General features: G+C 43.3%; 1 protein-coding gene and 1 long non-coding RNA gene across 2 annotated transcripts in view; one reads left to right on the top strand and one right to left on the bottom strand.

Moving 5' to 3' along the window:
* Window positions 1-13,992, bottom strand: part of LOC126161988 (uncharacterized) — a 213,403-nt gene extending 199,411 nt beyond the window's left edge. Inside the window, exon 1 of the long non-coding RNA XR_007534984.1 lies at window positions 13,880-13,992. This is a non-coding gene — a long non-coding RNA (uncharacterized LOC126161988). The remainder of the gene's footprint in view (window positions 1-13,879) is intronic.
* The window catches only part of LOC126161985 (transcription factor GATA-6-like), a 524,655-nt gene that overhangs the window by 234,663 nt on the left and 266,382 nt on the right, over window positions 1-23,610 (top strand). The gene's annotated exons all lie outside the window — the stretch shown is intronic.

Raw genomic sequence — 23,610 nt, forward strand, 5'->3', positions numbered from 1 at the left:
TCATTTTTCGCTACTTTACAGCAATGCCTAAATATCCAAACAGTTAAGTTATCCTAAAAAAGCTGTCGCTGTCTTATCTGCAAATCACTGAAGTGCATGGCACAGCGGACTTAGCACTGTACATGTTCGAGCTGTCTCCCGTTCCAGGCGCGTATGGAGCGAACCAAGAGTGGTCCGTCTTTGCTGTACTTACTCTAGTCTCGTCTTACCAGGCCCATGGGATCGATACGTAGCGATTGTAGAATATTTCTAGATTCATCTCTTAAATCTACTTCTTGAATCTCTTTAAGCAGGTCTTCACGGGATTGTTGCGTGAATCTTTTAGCGTCTGCCGATTCAGATTCCCCTGCATATCGATGATGCTCTTCTTTGTGGTGAACCAAACCTGTGACTACAATTCGTACTTTTCTTTGTGTACGCTCAATATCTCGTGTTTCCGCCTGCTTAACTGAGTGGTAACGTGGTTGCCTGCCATGCACTGGGCCCGGGTTCGATTCCCGGCCGGGTCGGTGATTTTCTCCGCTCGGGGACTGGGTGTTGTGTTGTCCTCATCCCCATTTCATCCTCATCATCGGCCGCAAGTCGCCCAGTGTGGCGCCGACTTGGCGCCCGAACCCGAATGGGACATCCCGGCCAACAATGCCACACGATCATTTCATTTTTAATACCCCATGTTAGCCATATTTGATATGCGTCCCACACACTATATGAGTGTTTCTTAGCACCTGTTTCACTTAAGACTTTGCCTGTCCCTACAAACCGTTAACCCAGGCATTTGTATGAGTTGACTGATTCCAGTTGTGACCCGCTGATATTGAAGTCATTCTTTCGTTTCGTGAACTTCACAATTTTACATTTCATATCACTTAATCAATATTTCAGTCTTTGTACGACGTTGAAACCTGGTCAGAATCTGAATAGATATTTCGGTAGCTTTGTCTTGCATCAGAGTACTGCAGTCACGAACTTCTGAATGTGTTTTTAGGTGATCAGAAAGGCCACAAGTCTGTTAGAACAGGGCAAAAATCCTCACTTACCGCTGTAATTATCATTCAACTAATATCTTCATGTCATTAGAGTCATCATAAGTACATTCAGCTGACTAGAATAGCCTTTTATCAAGTAGCGATTATATTAATTTCAAATAATTTCTATCTACTGATGTTTCGGAAAAAGATATGTCAATGAAGTGAACTATTAGCTACCTACTGATGTTTCTTCGTGCCATTATCTACAAGACATCAGGTATAAATGTAATCGAACCGATGCTTCATAGCTTTGGAATGTCTTTAAGAACATATCAAAAGTATTAATACAGGGACTGAAATGAAAACAGTTAATGCTTCTCGGAGAACTGCAGCCAGCCATTGCAGCATATGCGGTGCTGCCATATAATTGATGATCGAAAGTGGTGCAGCTCACCGTCGGATTAATCCGAGAGGACAAACAAATGCGGGCATAACACAGTAGTTTAGTAAACGCTGCTGCCAGTCATGTTACGAAGCAGAGATTTCTATAGCTATGCTGGCGACTTTGTGGCTACATTAAAGGAAACGGATTTTCTTCGTACTGCCGAAACTGGAAAGTAATGGAAAAGAAAATTGACGATCTATTACATGGTCAACATGGCTTTTGGGAAGGTAAGGACACCAGAGAAGCCTTAGATTGCTAATGGAAGTACAAATTATGAAAAATAAAGACAAGCTCATATGATTTGTCGACCTGGAAAAAGCGTTCGATAATATAAAATGTTACAAGGTGTAGGAAATTGTGAGAAAGTAGGAGTAAGGTATAAGGAGAGAGGGGTAGCTTGGAACAATGATTCAGACCAAGAACGAAGTGCCAGGATTAAAAAGGGTGTAAGACAGAGGTGCAGTCTTTCGCTCATACTGTTCGATCTATAAATCGAATAATCAATGATAGAAATAAAAGAAAAGTTAGGGAGTGGGATGGAAATTCAGTGTGAAAGGATATCAGTGATAAGTCGTTGAATGACATCTTCAGTGACAGTGAAGGAAAATTACAGGACATGTTGAATGGAATGGTATTCCAGTGAGTAAAAAATACAGATTGAAACCAAACCAAAAAAGACAAAAGTAAAAATGAAATTAGCGATGAACTTAAGAACTAAATTGATGACTACAGAATAGACGAAGTAAAGGAATAGAAGAAGCAAAATAACACTTGACACACGAAGCAAGGAGGACGTAAAAAGCTGAGTAGCACCGGCCGAGAGGCATTTCTGGCCAACTGAAGTCTGCTGATAGCAAACATAGGCCTTAATCTGAGAAGAAATTTCTGAGAATGTACGTTTAGAGCACAATATCGTATAGTAGGGACTGCGGGTATGTCTGAAACAACAGATTTTCGGTTGTATCGTTTTTTTCCACGAATGTTAAAACCTCTCCAAATAACCGGATTCTGAAATAACCGAGTTTCGGATTTTCTTATTATTTCCTGTAATAAAGTTATAAGTCGTACAAAGATTGAAAAATTTTGATTTCCTCGGTTGTAAGATGCATAGAATCAAAATATTAAATTAAATAGGGAAAGAAAAGAAAACTTAGTCCGCACACCGTTCGCTGCTTTTCTTGAAAAGTGATAAATGGTAGAATGCTACAAAAAATCACCAGTTTCTACTCTTCATTGATCATGTAATCGGGAATCATACCGCTATTTAGGCATTATGAACAGTCAGAGCTGAACGTCAAAAAATGAGGTTGGAGAACTCAGTTATTTCGTGTTAATTTGTCCGTCTTCAAGGGCTAGAAGCACTTAAAGGCATATTATGTAGATACAGGTAGTAGATCATTTACTTTATATTTTTATTATATACTGCGAATAACTATTGTTAAGTTATCAATTTATTACTACTACCATAATTTCCTTCTTTTATTATTTCATAGAAATGACAGAAAAGTCCTTTAAAGGAAATGATGCACTGTACTTCATTGCCACGTCACTTCATAAAAGTATTTCCAGACTAGGTTTGGTGCCATTTTGCAATACAACGGATGTCTGGCGAAGACAGCGAGAAACTACAGTATAGAATAGCGGCGGCTAGTCTTGCACACTGCATGTCCATGCGTAACTTAAACCACGACACATGGCGACATGAACCTTATTGTCTCAGTAATGCTGTACCTATTCTCATGCCATGTGTTTATTGATAGTTTCTGTCGGCAATGCTATTAAAAATAGCGCTGATCACTTTTCTCATTTCGGTATTTCAAACCAACTGAAATTTTACGAATAAAAATTACTCCTTTTTTAAAAAAGGTTTATTTAGACACGAAAAATTTTAGCACTGCCGCTATGGCTAATCATTATTTCCGTTTTTTTTTCTTGGTTGTTAGTAAAAAAGAAAACATATGTCATAATTGAAAGCAAACAAACACAGCTGTGAGTCCTGCATTGTTGGGGTCCGCCGCTCGTGGTCTCGCGGTGGCGTTCTCGCTTCCCGAGCACGGGGTCCCGGGTTCGATTCCCGGCGGGGCCAGGGATTTTCACCTGCCTCGAGATGACTGGGTGTTTGTGTTGTCCTCATCATTTCATCATCATCCAGGAAAGTGGCGAAATTGGACTGAGCAAAGATTGGGTAATTGTACGGGCGCTGATAACCACGCAGTTGAGCGCCCCACAAACCAAACATCATCATCATCTGCATTGTTGGAACGTGTGGACAACCTCATTTGAGGTGATGGACGGAGCACAGTCCAACACCACCTCGCTGCACGACTGGACGTCTCTGTTAGCAGTGCTGACACGCTCGTCCACCACTTGGAATACTCAAAGCTGTGTGCCTCCCGGGTTATTCGCCGCTTAACAGAAGACCATAAACGGAAACGAAGGACCATCTATGCGGAATTACTTGCGTGTCACGACGCTGATTGTGGCAGTTTTTGTCGAATGTCATCACAGACTATGAAACATTGGTTTCATCACTTCGAATCGGAAACACAACGGCAGTGCATTGAATGGCGCCACAACATTTCTCCTCACGAGAAAGAGTAGAGCCGCACCCTCAGCCGGTAAAGTCCTCTGGGATTCTGAAGAAGGTATTTTGTCTGATGTCCTCGCTCATGGTGCAACAATAAGCTCTGAAATACATTGCGTTACCCTCAGGAAATTGAAGAAGTGACTTCAGTGTGTTCGTCGCTACAAAAAATATAAACGAACTCCTCCTCCTCCTCCTCCTCCTCCTCCTCCTCATCATCATCATCATCATCATCATCATCCATGACAACACAAGGCATCACACAAGTCTGCGCACCCGAGAGGAGCTCTCAAAACGTCATTGGAGTGTTCTTCCTCATCCACCTACTGCCCGGATCTCTCACCTTCCGACTTCCATTTGTTTGACTCAATGAAGCTTACACTCCGCGGGAAGCAGTAAGTGGATTATGGGGAGATTATGTTGAAAAATAGGGTTTTGTAGCCAAGAGTGGTGAATAACAAGGTGTATTGGAATCCTGAATAAAACCAACCAGCTTTCAGAAAAAAATGTGTTGCATTTTTTATCCACGGCACTTTGTATAATTACTTTTTTATGAGAAGCGTGTTAATGCCTGAGCAAGGGGAGCAATAAATGTGGTCCTATGGAATGAATGGAAACGTTGGTGTGTCAGCGTACAGCGTGATGAATTTTGTACGAAGTCGTTGGCTGTGAAGACTTCAAACACTGTCCTCGCGAAACGCCCCAACATCCCACGAGGAGTGGAGGCGTTTAGCGCAGTACGGGCGCCAGGAGGTCTGGCTGCACGCGCGCATCGATGCGATGCGATGGCAGCGGAGATGAGATAGCGCGCCGAGCCGCACCGCCGGGTCAAGGCGGCGACCTGCCACAAAAACGCGGCCCACTGCCGCCGCCCGCGCCGCCCACCAGACACGTGCGCCGCCCTTATCGCCCGATATATTGCTCTCAGCACGCCCCCCTCTAAATTGTGGAAAACCATCGTCCGCCTCCTTGGCTACCGGCAAGAAAAATGAAGGCGGCGGACAAGAGAAGGGAAAAAAATGTGTCCACTGAAAGGCGCGTTTTTACGGTCCCACATAAAGGGGGGCGATCTCGCGCGAGGAACTCGCATTTAGCCCGTAGCAAAAAAATGTGTGTATATTTAAATCTGATACGCTCTTTAGCTCGTCTCACAGTAACAAAATTAAGCGAAAAGTAGTGCTTGTACACGGGAGGGAACATGGAGTCTTTACACTTGGTGGTAGAAGAAATTTCTTGCCACTGCAATTTTTCCGGCACATAGAGATGGCGAGGTACGGTACCTAGTCACCACCCCTTGTATCCATCTCTTTCGCCACGGGAAATGTGGAAATGCGACACTGTTGACTGCGTTCTGTTGCCCTTGTTTTGCTTTGGTAATGTCCATCTTATGACCTTGTTTCAAGACACTGTACATCCCGTTTACCTGCTATTCCAAGTCTTTAGTTGACGCTGACAGAATTACAGTGGCATCGACAAATTGTAAAGTTTTTATTTCTTCTCCCTGAATGTTGATTCCGTTCTCAAATTTCTCCTCGCTTTCCTTCACGGCTTGCTCAATGTACAGATGGACTAGCACTGGGAATAGGCTACAGCTTTCCTTCTCGTGCCCTTCGAATCCTGTACCTGTCGTAAGGTTCCTGTACGAGCTGTCAGTCTTTCGCTTCCTGTTTTCTACGCCTGCTACATTCAAAAATTTAAAGTGTGTAGTCCAGTAATACATATACGAGGGGCCTTTGAAAAGTCCGTGCAAAAATAAAACTACTTACGTGTTTGGGGTAACCCTTTTTTATTTTTCGACATAGTCTCCTTTTAGACTTATAAACTTCGTCCAACGCTGTTGCAATTTGTTGATCCCTTACGAATAATAGGAATTGTCCAAGTCTGCAAAACAGTTATTAGTTGCTGCAATCACCTCCTCGTTTGAATAAAATCTTTGTCCCTCCAGTCATTTCTTCAAATTGGGGAACAAGTAGTAGTCCGATAGTCCGAGGGAGCCAAGTTTGGAGAATATGGGGGGGATGTGAAACGAGTTGGAACCCTATTTCCATTAATTTTGCGACCACTACTACTACTCAGGTGTATGCTTGTGCACTGTCGTGATGGAAAAGGACTTTTTTGCGGTCCAATCGCCTGCATTTTTCTTGCAGCTCAGTTTTCAAACGGTCCAATAACGATGAATAATATGCACCTGTAATAGTTTTACCCTTTCTCTGGGCGCTGATGACCACGCTGTTTAACGCCCGTAAACCTCAACCACACACACTTTCCCAGGTAGTCGATGAGGATTGTTCCTTGCAAATCCCAAAAAACAGTCGCCATAACCTTTCCGGCCGAAGAAATGGCCTTTTTTGGAACAGATTCTCCCTTGGTAACCCATTGTTTCGATTGTTGTTTGGTCTCATGAGTATAGTCATGTATCCATGTTTCATCAACCGTGACGAAACGATGCTTAAAGTCCTGCGGATTCTTTCTGAATAGCTGTAAACCATCCTTGCAACACTTCACACGATTCCGTTTTTGGTCAAGCGTGAGCAATCGCGGATAGCTTTCTCATGTCCAAATGTTTATGCAAAATATTATGTACCCGTTCATTAGAGATGCCCACAGCACTAGCAATCTCACGTACCTTAACTCTTCTGCCATCCATCACCATATCATGGATTTTATCAATAATTTATGGGGTCGTAGCCTCCGCAGGGCATCCAGAACGTTCAGAATCACTTATGCCCATATGGCCACTCCGAAAATTTTGAAACCACTTATAAACTGTTCTAATCGAAGGCGCAGAGTCACCGTAATGTCTATCAAGTTTCTCTTTAGTCTCTTGGGGCGTTTTGCCTTTCTTAAAGTGATGTTTAATCACCACAAGAAATTCTTTTTCGTCCACTTTTTAACAATCACTCGACTTCCTTGATTCACACGAATGTCAAACACAAAGAAATAGACCAATATGGCTGAAACTTGGTGTGTGTCCTTTCCAAAGATGCTACCAACTAAACATGACCTCGATACGCGCCAGTGGTGCCATCGCTCGGACTTTTTATGGACTTTTCAAACGTCCCTCATATATAAGGAGTATGGTCAGTATTACCTCACGTGTTCCATCACTTCTCCGGAATCAAAAATGGTTCAAATGGCTCTGAGCACTATGCGACTTAACTTCTGAGGTCATCAGTCGCCTATAACTTAGAACTAATTAAACCTAACTAACCTAAGGACATCACACACATCCATGCCCGAGGCAGGATTCGAACCTGCGACCGTAGCAGTCCCGCGGTTCCGGACTGCAGCGCCTAGAACCGCGAGACCACCGCGGCCGGCTCTCCGGAATCCAAATTGATGTTTCCCGAGTTGGCGTACTTTACAACCATGACTTATTAAAGTGATTCGGTAATGTTCACCCCCGCCAGTACATGCTTTCTTTGGAATTCGAATTTTTACATTCTGCTTGAATTGGAATTATTACGTTCATTCCTTCTCTCATACATCCTGAACAGTAGGTGGAATAGTTTTATTACGGCTTGGTCTCCGAAGGGTATCAACAGTTCTGAGTGAATGTCGTCTACTACAGAGGCCTTGTTTCGGCTTATGTCTTTCAGTGCTTTGTCAAATTCTTCTCTCAGTACCATATCACCCATACCATCTCTGTCTGTTTCCTCTTTCCCTTCTATAACATAGTATTCATATCCCTTGTATAGTCTTCTATGTATACCTGCCACTTTTCAGCTTTCCCGTATTCGCTTAGTAAACTTCCCTGTAGGATAGACAGAATACTTTCTCGGGTATCCAATTGGTTGCTCCCAGCGGCTGATGAAGACAGCTATGGCAGTTGTCGAAACATTGTGCAAAATGAAAATCTTGCTGTATGCCCAAAAAAGTTGGCGGAAGACATAACATGGTCGCTTCACTAATGTAATAAAGAACTGGAACTGACCAAATACAACGAAATACTACATGTCATTCTTTCACTGTGGTTCTTCTATTACACAATGGATATTTTCGGATAAAATAAGTCGCTTCTCTCTTAAAAGTTTGCAAACAGTGTACAGTTTTGAATGCGATCTGTCTTCGCCTAGCCAGTTCGCAGAATTTTTGGTTTGATGATGATGATGATGATGATGATGATGATGATGATGATGATGACGATGACGATGACGACTGGTTTGTGGGGCGCTCAACTGCGCGGTTATCAGCGCCCGTACAAATTCCCAGCCTTTTCTCAGTTCAATCTCACCACTTTTATGAATGATGATGAAATGATGAGGACAACACAAACACCCAGTCATCTCGAGGCAGGTGAAAATCACTGAACCCACCGGGAATCGAACCCGAGACTCCGTGCTGGGGAAGCGAGAAGGCGACTGTGAGACCACGAACTGCGGACATTTTTGGTTTGGTTTCAACCATTCTTAATGGAATTAGGGCTGACTAATTGTATCAGAATTGCTACGGCTTTGCCCCTACGTGCTCTTAAGGCTAGAGTATCACACTGCCCCACCATCAGCAAGTGTTTTATAACGATTGTTCGTATATGTAATTCGGCAAAGTCCTGTGCAAAACAATATGGTATCATGTTGCGCAGTGACTGATATTCTCGTACATAGTATTCGAAATGTACTTTAAACGATTTTTCCAAAGACCTAAGCTCCTCCTGATTCTTGAAGAAATCAGACCCTTGCAGAAAGCGGTCCAATAAATAAACGGCGAAATAATTTCACGAATCGATCTCGTTATTACGTAAAGTGCCTTAGTATTTCGAGATGCTAATTTATTAGATTTGTGAAGTGTTTGACACGAGGAAAAATCCGACGGCCACGCCGCGTGGAGGCCAGGCAGCTGCGGGGTCAGAGGTCACTCCGTGACGTCAGCAACGGCCGCATGCAAACAGCCTCGGTTGCGGCTGCGTCTGCGGCCGCGGCAGGGCCTTCTGTGCGATAAATCGCCTGCCACTCTGAGAACGGCCCTCTTTTATTTGAATTTTTATTGTGTAAAAATGCTGACATTTTGGTTTGATCGAATGTGGCTGATGGCCTGCAAAAAAGCTTTTTTTTTCGATTATATCTCTTCTATAGCGGCAGCATGAGCGTCTTAACATCAGATCATTTCGATATAGGCTCTTCCGTGGAAAGTGGGGGAAGGGACTTGGTGTTTCGGCGGTGGTGGAACATACATTCCCTTCCTTTACTCCCGAGGGAAATTCCGAAAATCTCGTTTGGGATATCCGTTCACATGGTAGTTAAAGTCCGAAGACTTTCTTTGATTCAGCCCCATATGCTAGCTTATCTTTTGCAAATCGTTTTCATATCTACGTAAATGTTGCAATCCACATGCTTTTGAACGTGCTTCCTGCAGTCAACCATTGGTTTCCCTCCACAATTATTACCCCTACACACTTTAGTGCAATGTTAAGAATTCCTTCGTGTCTAAGGATGTATTCTATAAGTGTATCCCTTTTTTCGGTCAAGTTGTTCCTTAAAGCTCTTGTGTCCCCAATTCAGTTCAGTACATTAATTATCCTGTCAATATATCTAATCTTTAGCATACTTCTGTAACACCACATTTCAATTCTTCTTTTCTGTTCTGTATTGTATATCACCCATGTTTCACTTCCGTACAAGGCTACATTCCAGATACTTGAAAAATAGACTTCCTAGCACTTCAGTTGATATTACTTTTTAACAAATTTTTATTTTCCAGAAAGTCTTTTCTTGCTAACGTTGTCAGTCTACATGCAATATTATCTTATTTCTGCCGTCGTCAGTTATTTTGCTCCTCACGTAGAACACGTCTACCACTTTCAAAGTGTCATTTCCTAATTCAGTTTCCTCGCTTTTGTCTGATTTTATCCGACTACACATTACTACCTTCACTCTTCTTTGTGTGTGTTCATCTTACAACCTCGTTTCAAGACACGATCCAGTTGAACAGAACGAATTTCCAACAGATTCTGACAGACTAACAATGACGTCCGTAAATCTTACTTTTCATTTCTATTCTTGAGCTTCACTTCGGTTTCTATATTTGTTCTTAGCTTCTTTTACTGCTTGCTCACTGTGTAGATTGAATAACATTGAGGATAGGCAAGAAGAACTCTGCTTCACTACGTTCCGTTATTGCCTCCCTTTCATGTCTTTTATGAGTACAGCCTGGATTAGCTACAAGACTTAAATTCAAGACCACGCGTTACAGCTAAATCTGGTCACTTCTGTTGCATTCTTGTTCTTTTGATATAACAGACGTATCATTAGAGAAAGAACAGGTAATTTACTATCCCCGAGAACTACATTCTTACCGACTGATTGTCACGAATAATTGGAGTATTGTTGTTAGTGTTTATGAGGAGTTAATCTTTAACGAATCACAGTTTGACGAAAAAATCATGGACTGTACAGGGCGTCTTAGCAAAAATGGTGAATAATCAGGGATATGACGGGAACCATCGGTTGACGCGAAGAACTTTATGTGGACACGTACCCTATTGCGAATGGTTTCAGATATAGAAAACATTTAACACAAACACAGTTATTTTTTTTCTTTAGTATTCAATACATTGTCAGGTTTAGACATGTGCAACAGTTAGTAAACTTACACAACACGACTTTTACAAAGTATCTACTGAAAAATACACATTTTTAACACACTCACTTCTAAGCGTTAGCGTACACGTCAGAATTCAACAATGTACTGCTGTTCCTGCACACTTTCAACCTGCCGCAATGTGCTGAAAACTATGGTAAACGCTCTACGCTCAGGAATTAGCGTCGGAAAGCGCCGACGGTATTCTCAGACAGCAGCAAGAGCACTACCATCGCAGGAGTCATCAACATACACAGCATCTGCATATTCATCATTAGTGTACATGTCCAGCGCTTTAGACAGAGTGCATAAACACAGTTAACCGATGCTTCTCTCTGATACACTTTTATCCCTCGCAATACTTCACTCGCAACACACCATGGACAACTGCACGTTCAACGGGCTAGATTAACTGAAGAAAGGTTGAAAGCAACGACATAGATTGGGCTAGAACGAAACGTCAAAGACGTGCACGCCGTTAGCCCAAAAACAAATGTACATTAAACTTGTATCTCGTAAACCATTCGGATTGGAGCATATGCCCATATAAAGTTTTTGCTTCGTATGGACATTCTTGTCATATTCCTGAATACTGGCCACTCCTCCGGGGTCACACTGTGTTAACAGATGAACGCTAACATTTCACAGGAGGAATTAGTATTGCGTTTTGCGTGTGCAATATTTTAAAACAGTATGGTAATTGTATTTCGCGCAGTTTGTTGATAGCTTAACCAAAAACTTGTTGCGGGTCCTTAGATGTTTGGAAGCAACTGAGAGAAGCCAGTGGCATGTCAAAGGAGAGGGGTCCTCGGGTGCATTATTTGTTTCCCGTTGATTTCACTTGTTTCCAATCACGAGTGACGCTAACCAATTGTTTGAACGTGATACAGTGCCCTTATCTTTGAGTACTGGTGGGAAGTGATTTCCATAGCACCTAATACAGGTGGTAAGTCTTCCATAGCACCTAAGCCAGCTTACCTTGAATAACTGATTTGCAAACTAAAGCCCGTGGCGCTGCCTTCCTAAGGCGCGTTGGTCTGCCAGTTGGTCGCGTGAGAAGTTAGTCAGTTAAGAGTCCCGCCTCGGATGGTATGTTACGAATTTTAATGTTACATGAGTTCACGTGAAGACTGATGATATTTCAAAGTTTGTCAGATGGCTGTGAGAACAAATTATACAGGTAATAACGAAAGGATAAGTCTGGAACGTTATTTAATGTCACTGATGTTACACCGGTCAAAAAGAACGCAGTCTGTCGATTAATTCTGAGACAATCTGAAAATGACGGTAATAAGTTGACTGTAACTCTTGGTTCCTATCATATTTTATTGTGTTATAACCTTACGAATAAGATACATGAAAACTCAGTTGAAAATTTATTGCGTTAATATTTTAGTGCCGGCCGGGGTGACCGAGCGGTTCTAGGCGCTAGTGCCTGGAACCGCGTGACCGCTCCGGTCGCAGGTTCGAATCCTGCCTCGGGCATGGATGTGTGTGATTCCCTTAAGTTAGTTAGGTTTAAGTAGTTCAAAGTTCTAGAGGACTGATGACCTCAGACATTAAGTCCTATAGTGGAAAAAAAAAAAAAAATTGCAGTGACATTCGAAAGGACAGAAACTCGAGTGGTGAGAACTAATGTCAGTGTTCCTATTTGTGTTGAGTAACAAATTAAGCATTCACCTACAACGAATAAGCGTGAAAACATCCGAAACCCGTACAGTACAAAGAAATAAATTTGATGTCGGTGCTGCAAATCATTCCTCGGCAATATACGACAGAGGGATGGTATTCCTCACAATGTAAAACCATTAATTAATGCATTAACCCTAGCAACACAAACGTATTTTTCATAACGTACTTCACCAAAATTAAAAAACCTAAATTCATTTAGTATTGTTGACTAAGAACATTAAAGAGGTAATGATTTGTTAGTATTGTCCAGAATATGGTTGGTTAGTTGATATGAGGGAGGGGACCAAACAGTGACGTCATCGGTCCCATTGGATTAGGGAAGGAGGGGGAAGGAAATTGGCCTTGCCCTTGCAAAGGAACCATCCCAGCATTTGCCTGAAGTAATACAGGGAAATCACGCAAAACCTAAATCAGGATGGCCGGACGCGTGTTTGAGCCGTCGTCCTCCAGAATGCGATCTGGAACATGAAAATATCTTTTCGCACACTCATAGCAACACAAACACTTTTTCAGTAATGTGTACTGCCAATAAGGGGGGTGGGGCTCTGTGCTCGCCCCCAATAAATTTTTAAATGAAATATTTAGTTAATTGTTGTCGAATTTTATTCGCAACATACTTTTTAAAGAGATATTGATGTCAGCAATAATACTGAACCTGGAAATACTGAATTTATGTTCGCAGAGAAAAGCGACATCTACTTCTGAAACTTAAATTTTTGCGTTAAAGTTTAACTGAAAACTTTCTTTCATTTATGGAATCAGATAGAAGTATTCATTATAAACATTTTTTTTGCAAAATTTTAATGATAAAATAATTGACTAGGTTACAGTGTTTTCAAATTGTGGGCACAAAGTACCGCCAACCCTTGATGTTCCAAGAGTTAAGCGTATTACATGTACCAATAATCGATTATTTAGTTGGAAGCTGCATCATATACCTTTCGTGCAAACCCATCAATACGCACGCATCTCCTTCGAAAAAGCTATGCCTATTCACCAATATGAATGCCACACATACTATCTAGATGTGGTATAGGTGATAGCCCCTTTGATAATATCGCTGACTTTCCAAGCCTCAGAAATCAGTGACGCTATTTCGTCTCAGAGCAGCCCCTTAATTGTCATAATGTAGCGTTAGGTGATGGTTTGTAGAAAAATGGTCGATATCGGATGGCTGTCTTTCGTGCTTTCCACATTGTCCCGCAGTTTTTTTTATTTCTTCTGCTTCTCTTGAAATCATTTAGGAAATACACATTTCCTCTAATAATACGAATCCTACAGCTTTAAGAAATACGGAAGACATTTTGAAAACCTTCATTCTGTGTTTTCTGTATTCACTGAAGGTTACTTCATGTAATAGTTTCTGCTCTTCTTTTGATTGATGTCTGCACAAAATAATCTAATATTTTTTGGGTTTGTTTTTGATCAAAGACACTTTCTGTTTCAAAGATTGCTTCAGCTGCATTTTAATACTATCAGTGGATTTTTAATTTTAAGAAAACAGAAAATGAAGGTGATAATGAAGATGAACAGTGAATATAAGTTTCTGTACAATGATTTACGTTACAAAATATGTGCTGAAAAGTTACGTTTTCCTTTCACACATTACCGCACCGTTACAGGATGTAGTCCTCAGTATGGTGTTCAATGCTTCCACTGCAACAACGTCCACTGGGGACAAAAGAACCGACGATGGACATTTGATGGCTGTTGAACGACATGCTGTGTCTTCTGCACAGATATAGGGCAAGGAGCTGTGCGGCCAGCACTCCAGCACTGGTGCTCACGCACGGTCACGCGACCTGGCTCCGACTGAAATGGAAACAGCGCAAGGGGTTATCGTCTGCACCCAGACCAGCCCTGAACCCAGCGGCCGAGCTGGCTGCCGCCTATGCGAGGTCCATCCAAGGGAAAAAGAGATAAACGAAACGCAGCCACCAATAAAAGCGGCTATAAATTTAGATCTTCACGGCTACGCCGGGGACGTTTCACCTTTATACTATCGACGACCTTTCTGCGACACTTCCAGTGCTAGCTGCAGAAAACACTCCTGAATTCCCTTCTGTACCTCCGGCTGCCTCACTACGACCTTTTGATGATGGATGCAACTGCAGGTGTCATTCGACGCCAGTTGTTCATAGGTCTACGTCGCTTAGTCTCGCGAGCCGCTTGTGGGCCAACGATAACTCCCTTAACTCCTCTCGACGCGCATGATTAAGAGGCTATGCTGTGAGCTCGATATCCAGTATCTTGTGACGTCAGCCTGGAGATAATGTGCCCATGCGTGACGAAGCAGCCCACACTCCGTGACACGACACTAGCGGATACCCTCACTTGCCTCCTAGCAAGACGCTGTCACTCGTCAAAGCAACTGAATAGCGAGAGAACGGGATATGACGTATCGTCGACGGCAAAATCATTAGAGAGACTTCACAAGATCGGAATGGGGAAGGCTGAGAAGGGAAACGAGCCAGGACTTCTGCAAAGGTACCAATCCGGCATTTACCTTAAACGGATTATAGTCGCCGTTGTCCCGAATGCGAGTCTAGCATCTCATCACTATGCCTCCTCGTATGGTGAAAGTGATCAACACTACCTGATACCAGTGTATAAACTTTTATTTGTGGACATCCACAACAGTTTCTTGTACAACATGTTCATGCTAAACAAAACCGCCATAGTTCTAAAATGGCTTTATTGACCGAAATATTAGACAACAGAAGTCAGTAGTATTTAGGAACTTCTGCCGTGTAGGACTTCGATTAATAAAAGCATTTTACAACTGTGGCGGATTTATTTAGTATGAACGTGATAGAAAAGTGTTCGTATTCGGTAAAACTGTATTTCTGGTGCATTGGAATGAATAAGTAGCTTATTTATAGTGTGATCAAAACGAACTACCGATATCAGCTGCATGAAGGCGTTCAAATAATTCAGTGGCGAGAGGTGAAAATTTGTGCTGGTCGTCCTAACTGTTTCGGCTATCCAAGCACGCTTCTCGTAGCCCAAATTCCCTGATTGTAGCGCACTATTTCCGTAGCGTCCCCCCCCCCCCCCCCCACACCCGTACACCACACTTATTACTTGCAGCATTCAGCATGCTCCCCGCAAGAGGTCAGATGGGTCGTTCACACTGAAGATATCATGATATATTGTCAAGACTTGCGTATTACTATTTTATGTATGGTGTCTCTTGTTTCGCACATGCCCGAAAGAACAGACACAATACGTATAATAGTAATGTTTCAAGTTTTTGGTTTGTTATTATTCTCCTTCCAGGTAATTATTCTCCTTCCACTGAAGCGCCAGAGAAACTGGTGTAGGCAAGCACATTCAAATAAAGAGATGTGTAAACAGGCAGAATACGGCGCTGGGGTCGTCAACTACTATATACGAAAAAAAGTGTTTGGCGCAGTTGTTAGATCCGTTACTGATGTTACAATGGCTATCAAGATTTAGGTGAGTTTGAACGTGCTGTTATAATCTGCGCACAAGCGATGGAACACAGCATCTCCGAGATAGCGATGAAGTGGGGATTTTAACGTACGACAGTTTCACAGGTGTACAGCGAATACCAGGAATCCGATAAAACATCAAGTCTCCGACATCGCTGCGTCCGGAAAAAGATTCTGCAAGAAAGGAACCAACGACGACTGAAGAGAATCGTTCAACGTGACAGAAATGCAACATCTGTAGATTTCAGTGCTGGACCGTCAACAAGTTCAACGAAACGTCATCGATATGGGCTTTCGGAGCCGAAGGCTCACTCGTATACTCTTGATGACTACACGACACTAAGCTTTAAGTCTTGCCTGGACCCGTCGACACAGACAGTGTCGTCGTGACTGCCGTCTGCTTCACGTCTGCTGTGCAGCGAGCTACCTTAATTTAAGTATTAACTGTATTTTTCTTACTTGTCACTTCTTCTTCCGTGTGTATTTGCTTTTAGGAAGCTTTAATTGTCGGGTGCTATTAATAGTGTTCCATAGATTTCGTGTTTGTTTTGAATACAGTCAGAGAGGGTCCCTTTAGTCAACCATAGTGCCAGTAGTGCTAGTGTTGGTTTTCAATACAGTCCAGAGACAGGTAGTGCTATTTTCATTGTTTTCTACAAGAAGTGGCTAGCAACCTCAGTTTAGTGAATAAACAGCCGCCTTTAGTGAATTAGCAGTCTAGTTAAAGGTTGATTAACTCTCTTCAGTAAATTGATTCCTTAGGATGGATAGGATGTGTGACTGCTGTGTACGGACGGAGGAGGAGCTGGCCACTGTTCGCCAACAGCTGACCGTGTTGATGGCCGCGGTCAGCCGTCTTCAGGCTGCTGCCTCGGAGTGTAGCGGCAGTGGGGAGTCTGGTGCGTCGCAAGGTACACCCCAGGTGTTACATGCTTCACCCACTGTCCCTGCTGTCGAGACATCTTCGCGGGTACTGGGCGCGGTTGGGCCACCCTCTCCCCAAGGGGAGTGGCGGGTTCAGCGGCGTTCGCGGCGCACGAGGCGGAGGGTCAATGTGGAGGCTGGCCGTGTGGCATCGCCCGCTCTGCCTGTGGGTGGACAAATGGCTGCTCCTTCAGCAAGGTTCGAGCAGGCACCCGGGGGGAGGTGTTTATTAGTTATTGGGAGCTCCAACGTTAGGCGGGTGATGGAGACACTTAGGGAAATAGCGGAAAGGTCGGGGAAGAAGGACAGTGTTCACTCTGTCTGCTTGCCGGGGGGTCTCATCCGAGATGTGGAGGAGGCGCTACCGGCGGCGATAGAGAGCACTGGGTGCACCCGACTGCAAATTGTTGCTCATGTCGGCACCAATGACTCCTGCCGTCTGGGTTCAGAGGTCATACTCAGTTCGTACAGGCGGTTGGCGGAATTGGTGAAGGCGGAAAGCCTCGCTCGCGGGGTGAAATCAGAGCTAACTATTTGTAGTATCGTTCCCAGAACCGATCGCGGTCCTCTGGTTTGGAGCCGAGTGGAAGGCTTAAACCAGAGGCTCAGACGATTCTGCGGAGATCTGGGGTGCAAATTTCTCGACCTCCGCTATCGGGTGGAGAAATGTAGGGTCCCCTGAATAGGTCAGGAGTGCACTACACGCCGGAAGCGGCTAAAAGGGTAGCGGAGTACGTGTGGAGTGCACATGGGGTTTTTTTAGGTTAGAGAATCCCCTCCATAGGCCCGACAAGACGCCTCCTGAGACGCGGCAAGGTAGGAGTAGGCAAAATGCAACAGGGAATAACAATATTAATGTGCTAATAGTAAACTGCAGGAGCGTCTACAGAAAGGTCCCAGAACTGCTCTCATTAATAAACGGTCACAACGCCCATATAGTACTAGGGACAGAAAGTTGGCTGAAACCAGACGTAAACAGTAATGAAATCCTAAACTCAGATTGGAATGTATACCTCAGAGACAGGCTGGACAGTGAAGGGGGAGGCGTGTTTATAGCGATAAGAAGTGCAATAGTATCGGAGATCCGAAATGTGAAATGATTTGGGTGAAGGTCACGGTTAAAGCAGGCCCAGACATGGTAATTGGATGTCTCTATAGGCCCCCTGGCTCAGCAGCTGTTGTGGCTGAGCACCTGAAGGATAATTTGGAAAATATTTCGAGTAGGTTTCCCCACCATGGAGATTTTAATTTGCCGGATATAGACTGGGAGACTCAGACGTTCATAACGGGTGGCAGGGACAAAGAATCCAGTGAAATTTTTTTAAGTATTTTATCTGAAAACTACCTTGAGCAGTTAAACAGAGAACCGACTCGTGGCGATAACATATTAGACCTTCTGGTGACAAACAGACCCGAACTATTTGAAAAAGTTAACGCAGAACAGGGAATCAGCGATCATAAAGCGGTTACGGCATCGATGATTTCAGCCGTAAATAGGAATATTAAAAAGGGTAGGAAGATTTTTCTGTTTAGAAAAAGTGACAAAAAGCAGATTTCAGAGTACCTGTTGGCTCAACACAAAAGTTTTGTCTCAAGTACAGATAGTGTTGAGGATCAGTGGACAAAGTTCAAAACCGTCGTACATTATGCGTTAGATGAGTATGTGCCAAGCAAGATCGTAAGAGATGGAAAAGAGCCACCGTGGTACAACAACCGAGTTAGAAAACTGCTGCGGAAGCAAAGGGAACTTCACAGCAAACATAAACATAGCCAAATCCTTGCAGACAAACAAAAATTGCGCGAAGCGAAATGTAGTGTGAGGAGGGCTATGCGAGAGGCGTTCAATGAATTCGAAAGTAAAGTTCTATGTACTGACTTGGCAGAAAATCCTAAGAAATTTTGGTCTTATGTCAAAGCGGTAGGTGGATCAAAACAAAATGTCCAGACACTCTGTGACCAAAATGGTACTGAAACAGAGGATGACAGACTAAAGGCCGAAATACTAAATGTCTTTTTCCAAAGTTGTTTCACAGAGGAAGATTGCACTGTAGTTCCTTCTCTAGATTGTCGCACAGATGACAAAATGGTAGATATCGAAATAGACGACAGAGGGATAGAGAAACAATTAAAATCGCTCAAAAAAGGAAAGGCCTCTGGACCTGATGGGATACCAGTTCAATTTTACACAGAATACGCGAAGGAACTTGCCGCCCTTCTTGCAGCGGTGTACCGTAGGTCTCTAGAAGAGCGTAGTGTTCCAAAGGATTGGAAAAGGGCACAGGTCATCCCCGTTTTCAAGAAGGGACGTCGAACAGATGTGCAGAACTATAGACCTATATCTCTAACGCCGATCAGTTGTAGAATTTTGGAACACGTATTATGTTCGAGTATAATGACTTTTCTGGAGACTAGAAATCTACTCTGTAGGAACCAGCATGGGTTTCGAAAAAGACGGTCATGTGAAACCCAGCTCGCGCTATTCGTCCACGAGACTCAGAGGGCCATAGACACGGGTTCACAGGTAGATGCCGTGTTTCTTGACTTCCGCAAGGCGTTCGATACAGTTCCCCACAGTCGTTTAATGAACAAAGTAAGAGCATATGGACTATCAGATCAATTGTGTGATTGGATTGAGGAGTTCCTGGATAACAGGACGCAGCAAGTCATTCTCAATGGAGAGAAGTCTTCCGAAGTAAGAGTTATTTCAGGTGTGCCGCAGGGGAGTGTCATAGGACCGTTGCTATTCACAATATACATAAATGACCTGGTGGATGACATCGGAAGTTCACTGAGGCTTTTGCAGATGATGCTGTGGTGTATCGAGAGGTTGTAACAATGGAAAATTGTACTGAAATACAGGAGGATCTGCAGCGAATTGACGCATGGTGCAGGGACTGGCAATTGAATCTCAATGTAGACAAGTGTAATATGCTGCGAATACACAGAAAGATAGATCCTTTATCATTTAGCTACAAAATAGCAGGTCATTAACTGGAAGCAGTTAATACCATAAATTATCTGGGAGTACGCATTAGGAGTGATTTAAAATGGAATGATCATATAATGTTGATCGTCGGTAAAGCAGATGCCAGACTGAGATTCATTGGAAGAATCCTAAGGAAATGCAATCCGAAAACAAAGGAAGTAGGTTACAGTACGCTTGTTCGCCCACTGCTTGAATACTGCTCAGCAGTGTGGGATCCGTACCAGATAAGGTTGATAGAAGATATAGAAAAGATCCAACGGAGAGCAGCGCGCCTCGTTACAGGATCATTTAGTAATCGCGAAAGCGTTACGGAGATGATAGATAAACTCCAGTGGAAGACTCTGCAGGAGAGACGCTCAGTAGCTCGGTACGGGCTTTTCTCAAAGTTTCGAGAACATACCTTCACCGAAGAGTCAAGCAGTATATTGCTCCCTCCTACGTATATCTCGCGAAGAGACCATGAGGATAAAATCAGAGAGATTAGAGCCCACACAGAGGCATACCGACAATCCTTCTTTCCACGAACAATACGAGACTGGAATAGAAGGGAGAACCGATAGAGGTACTCAAGGTACCCTCCGCCACACACCGTCAGGTGGCTTGCGGAGTATGGATGCAGATGTAGATGTAGACATTGGACTGTTGATGACTGGAAACATGTTGCCTGGTTGGAGAAGTCTCGTTTCAAATTGTATAGAGCGGATGGACGTGTACGGGTATGGAGGCAACATCATGAATCCACGGACCCTGCATGTCAGCAGAGGACCGTTCGAGCTGATGGAGGCTCTGTAATGGTGTGAGGCGTGTGCCGTTGGAGTGATATGGACCCCTGATGCGTCTAGATATGACTCTGAAAGGTACGTAAGAATCCTGTCCATCGCCTGCATCCAGTCATGTCCATTGTGCATTCCGACGGACTGTAGCAATTACAGCAGGACAATGCTACACCCCACACGTCGAGAATTGCTACAGAATGGCCCCAGGAACATTCTTCTGAGTTTAAACACGTCCGATGGCCACCAAACTCCGCAGACATGAACATTATTGAGCATATCTGGGATGTTACTTTTGAATACATTGTGGGAGTGAACAGTGATCAAAGTGTTACAAATAATTACGGTGACCGGTTTCGACCACTACTATGGTCATCTGCAGACCAATGAGTACGGACCACCTTCTGCTGGAGGAGTGATTCTCCAGCAGAAGGTGGTCCTTACTCACTGGTCTGAAGATGACCACAGTAGTGGTCGAAACCGGTCACCGTAATACATAAATTGTGATCAAGACTATTTTTGATAGTAAATATCTGGCATGCCTTGCAACGTGCGGTTCAGAAGGGATCTCCAGTCTCTCGTACTCTTACGGATTTCTGGACAGCCCTGCAGTATTCATGGTGTCAGTTCCCTCCAGCATTACTTCAGACATTAGTCGAATCCATGCCGCGTCGTGTTCCGGCACTTCTGCCTGCCCGTGGGGGCATTACACGATATTAGACAGGTGTAACAGTTTCAGTGGGTCTTCAGTGTATATGCGTATAAGTTAAAACATATTGTCCATCTGCTTAATGGAATAGAATATGTGCTACAAGTGATTAACATGTTTCTGGGGGGGGGGGGGGGGGTGTTATGTGGTACCAGACGCTACGCACAGTTTACGCAATTTTCATAAATTGGAGCACTGGTGATTAGTGGATACAAAGTTTCTGTCCGATAGTGTCACAGATGTGTTCCACCGGGTTCAGATCAGGCGAGTTTAGTCACCAAGGTATCAGCGCGAGTTCATTACCATGCTTCTCAGACCACTGTGGGTCAATTTTGCTTTGTAACAAGAACAATTACCGAGCTATGAGATGTTATCGCTATCGAAGAATACATCGAGCGTGAAAGGATACTGGTACACCGCAATAATGTTCTCGTAGTTCAGGGCTGTCATGGTGTTTTCGATTACTGCCACAGGTCTCCTGGTAGCCCAGGTGAATATTAGCCTTATCATAGTAATGCCCCGACAGGCCTGCGTCCATCGGACGGTGCATGCATCGAGCAGCTGTGTGTATGGATAACAGCGTGTCTGGACACGGCCACGCACCTGGTGTCAGTAACTGTCTAGTATAATTAAGAAGAAAGATATTGACATGTCTGCCGAAAATGGCACAAAAAGTACTCAGTTAGCAATGTTTGGAAAAATTTATTTACCAAAAGTTAATAGTAAATCTACTCCGATGTGGACTGAAACGAAACACAAATCACTTCTTGAAACAGAACAGTAATACTTTTGGTGGTGAAGACCAGTTAGATTGTCACTAAGTATAAGTTCATTAAACATAAACATTGTAAAAGTTTAGAGTCCTGTAGAGAGCAAAACTGTCTGTCGAGAGTGTAGCCATTTGTAAGTTAAACTGGAATAAATTTAAAAGTCCACAAGTCTACCACAACGACAGACTCCCCATCTTCTTCAGTGAGGAGGCCTTGAACACTCTAAGTCCGCAGCTGGCAGCTCCTGAAGTCAGATTCGAATGGCAGCCATATCGTGGATGTGGCTCTTGAGTGAGAATCCTGACTGATAGAAACCTTGCGGAATTGACATCTTGCCCAGCAGACTTAATTGGAGTGCACTTGTCCGGTCTGGCCCGAGCACTGCTGTAGGTACTACTCAGTGCTAGGATACAGTTTGGCCTATTTTAGATCTCATGCCTTACGGAAGACAATAGGCCCATGTGGCCCTCGACCTCTAATGACGCTTCGGCCACCTTCTCGTGGACGGTCGGAGCATCGCCATCTGTCGCCCAGAAAATTGTCCCCTGTTTTTTAGGCATTTTCAAAGCACTGATGTGTTGTGGGTTGCTGATAAAGCAGGCATTAAGACTCGGTACAGCAGAGGTGGCTATTTAGGACATATTGCATGAAACCTCTTCTTGCAGCTGATAATTGAAGGAAGAGTAAAGAGGAGATCTTTTCACTGAAATGTTAGGCAGTGAATGGAACTGCATAGCATTCAAACACACACAGAGCAGGAGGCAATAAAGCTATGAACAATGTGGTCACAAACATTTATTGGTACATATGCATTTAAAGAAGAAAAGGTGGTTTCTGAAATCCCAACAATCGCGGATAAACTGAGCGTTTTTGCATTTCCCTTTACATTGTTTGCTTAGGTGTACAGGTTCTGTGGACTGACACTGCTCACTGTTCACCCCACATCATGTTTGGGAAACCACCTCGAACAATTTGTATGACCTTTATTCATGCTGGAGCCTACAGTTTTGTAATTTGGATTACAAATAAAAATATGTAGCATGTAATTAAGATTCAGGTTCGGGTATACTCTCACTACAACGTAAATTTGTAACTGGCATAGTGTGGGAGATGCAGATAAATATGGTAAAGTGAAAAATTAAGGAAACACACAAACTGTTACAACTTTTTCCAGATATTTAGTTCTGAGTATGACACTTTATGGAAATACCTTCTCTCTCTTGCCAAGGACAACATTAAAAGCTACATGTCACATTAATTTGACTGTTTTGGGAAGATGTTAGAAAGAACTAATGAAGAGAAATGAACCGCTAAAGTATGATCCTCATATTTGAGCTGATGAAATTAGGAGTTGACTCCAGAATGCGAAAAGTAGCAAAAAATAAGAGACTTCAATATGAATGTTCATGCATGATGCACTTTAGAAAACTGACGAGAAATGATCGTTGAAAGGACCCAGGACAACACCTGATGGCAGAGGTGGCGACAAAAATATATTTCTAGTCATATTTGAGCATGATGACAGTGCGTTCCGTTATGTTCCTAGACATATGCGTAAAAATCTTACTGATCAAAACACGCTTTACGATATTATACATTTCAGCATTCCCCATTCTTCATATGGCATAATGTATACAACACTGATAATTCGAAAATGAGTACTGTCAAAACGAAAGTCATATTCTGGGTCGAAGTCTTACGGCACGAACAGCTGCCCACTAATAGCAT

The sequence above is a fragment of the Schistocerca cancellata genome, chromosome 2, assembly GCF_023864275.1.
Source record: "Schistocerca cancellata isolate TAMUIC-IGC-003103 chromosome 2, iqSchCanc2.1, whole genome shotgun sequence".
Lineage (NCBI taxonomy): Eukaryota > Metazoa > Arthropoda > Insecta > Orthoptera > Acrididae > Schistocerca > Schistocerca cancellata.